At 45.0% G+C, this 2,671-nt stretch overlaps 1 long non-coding RNA gene across 1 annotated transcript; it reads left to right on the forward strand.

The window, feature by feature from the left end:
• Positions 1-563: 563 nt before the first annotated feature.
• Positions 564-1,963, forward strand: LOC129651094 (uncharacterized). Its single transcript, XR_008713995.1, has 2 exons — positions 564-1,145; positions 1,455-1,963. It is a non-coding gene; the product is annotated as an uncharacterized LOC129651094 (long non-coding RNA).
• Positions 1,964-2,671: the final 708 nt, after the last annotated feature.

Genomic DNA, 2,671 nt, shown 5'->3' on the forward strand with positions numbered 1-2,671 from the left:
GCTGGGCTCCTCTGCTGCTGTCTTCTTGCTCCTGTTTACCATATAAACAATTGCTATCTGGGAGGATCATCAGACCAAGGAAACCCTGTGACTTACTAATTAGATTTCCCAAAGATAATGTCAAATTAAAACCTGGCCCTCTGAATTCATGTAAACATCAAGGCATGCAGCAGCCAAAGTCTAGGCTCTGCTTGAGAACTGGCAGCTAATATTTTCCTCTCTTATCTGAGCTGAAGAGACCTGCCCCCAGCAAGCGATTGCCCTGAGCATTTAGACACTTGAGCAAACAGCAGAGGTGCTGAGCTCAGGGTGTTTTCTTGGCTGAGTGCTCTATCTTTCTACGCGTTAAGTCCAGTGCTGGGCACATGGGAGGAAGCAACGCACCTGCAGCCCAGCCCAGTCGGCACCTTTGGGTACGGATGGGCTTCCAGGAATCAACTGGAATCTGACTCCCATCTCTGTTCTGTGACCTTGGGCAAGTGACTAGAACCTTCTAGTCTCCAGTCTCTTCTTCGGCTTCGTCATTTACATAATGAGGACACCTGCTCTCATAGGGTTCCTGTGAGCCTGGAAAATGCAAGCAAAGCACACAACACAAGTCTGTTCTTCAGTAAGCTCTGAACAACTTAAACTCTCATTTTCTGGTATAGACGTTGCCCAGCTCACTGAGGGAATAAACGGAAGTGTCCTTGAAACATGTCAAGAATGAGATATGACGCGCCATGCGCTCAGTTGTGTCCGACTCTTTGCAACTCCATGGACTGTAGAGGCTCCTCTGTCCATGAGATTCTCCAGGCAATCATAGTGGAGTGGGTTAACAGTTCCTACTCCAGGGGGTCTTCCTGACCCAGGGATCAAACCTGCATCTCCTGTGTCTCCTGCACTGCAGGTGGGTGGATCCTCTGACCTCTGGCTGAGTTGAAGTGAGCATGGAAATCAGCCCTGATCCTGAATGCCTTGTCTCAGAAATCCGAGAGTGTTCCCTGAGCCTGGGCCCAGGAGGTGAGCCAGAAATCCCACAGGGATCCCTCAGCCTCCAGTTTGATGAGACAGGAAGGGATGTGCTGGACGAGCCCAAAGGGCAGAACACGAAGCCTGTGGACTTGACCATCTAACCTCAAATGGCTCTACCATTGCTTCTTCTGGTGAGTTCCTTGACTTCCTCAGACCTCATTTTATTCTTTAAAAAAAAAAAATAGGGCTAATAATACTCCCCTCCCCTCTGTGTACATTTAAGCTCAACACAATAATCAGACATATTACATTACTAAGTCTCAAGTGATCATCTGTGTTTTGAAAGATGAGGAAAATGGCCAGATCACAATAAACATTCTACAGATTAAAAAAAATTTTTTTTCTACTTAAAAAAGTAGTAATTTTCCATTTAATTTTTTTTTTACTATTGAAATTAAATGAGATAATGTCTCTAAAAGATGTAAACCTTTCTTCCCCAGGACCCAGGAAGCAATATTCCTAATTTTTCCACTCTTACACTTCCCACTTCCTATACTCATCTTCATGATACAGACAACAGTTAAAAGAAGAAAAAGAAGGAAAAAAAAAATACATTGCAGGGCTTCCCTGGTAGCTCAGTAGTAAAGAATCCACCTGCCAAGGCAGGGATCATGGGTTCGATCCCTGATCCAGGAAGATCCCACATGCCTTGGAGCAACTAGGCCCGTGTGCCGCAGCTATTGAGTCTGTGCTCTGGAGCCCGGGAACCAGGACTACTGAAGCCTGCATGCCCAGAGCCTGTGCTCCGCAACAGGAGAATCACTGCGATGGAAGAGCAGCCCCTGCTCTCCGCGACTAGAGAAAAGCCCACACAGTAAGGAAGATCCAGCACAGCCAAAAACAAATAAATAAATAAAATTATTATTTTTTGAAGTTGCAATGAAGCTAAGAAGAAAGGATAAAAGTTGTGAACAGACCAATGGGAGAAAAAAATAAATTCCAGTAGAAATTAAGAGCATGAAGTCAAATTGTTTCTAAGCCTAAAAACAGTACAACACAAAATGTTATACTCAGAGAGCATCTATTAAATTTTGAGCTTCTTATCACGAAATACTGTATTTCCCAACAAAGAATTCCTTGTTGCTACTGCAAGGAGCAGGATGCTTTTCTGAGACCAGATAACAGCTTTTTTGTTCTTCATTATAAGCATCTTTTCAGGCCGTGAAGTTCCAAATTTTCAGTCATTCGTTCAGATAATGTTGCACTTCCACAAAAATCATCTGTGATTTAAAAGAGACTGCATTTCAGAGACACATTGAGGAAGTGTCTGGTTGACAACCTCTCAACTCTGATTTGGGGCATGTTGCATTTCTTAAGAGGACGTGAAGCGTTACACAGGGAAAGACTTTGAGGCTGAAACTATTTTCCAAAATAGTAAAAGCACCAAGTGCTCAGACCTCAAGTCCCAACAGGGCTCCACTCTAGTTAAACAAGACAGCTGGGCAGACCCGGCCCCACAGACCAGGGCTGAACTGCTCCCGCGAGCTGAGGCTCCACCAGGCACCTGTTTGATTGAGAAAGGCCATGCGAGGCAGCTCTGATTCACTGCCTGCCCTCCATGATGTTGTCATCCACCTTCTCCAGGGACAGGACCCAAGTCTCTAGCTACAACCTACACAAGGACTTGGGTCCCACATTTTACAAATGGTAGAGATGG

The sequence above is a fragment of the Bubalus kerabau genome, chromosome 4 (assembly GCF_029407905.1).
Source record: "Bubalus kerabau isolate K-KA32 ecotype Philippines breed swamp buffalo chromosome 4, PCC_UOA_SB_1v2, whole genome shotgun sequence".
In the NCBI taxonomy this organism is placed as follows: Eukaryota; Metazoa; Chordata; class Mammalia; order Artiodactyla; family Bovidae; genus Bubalus; species Bubalus kerabau.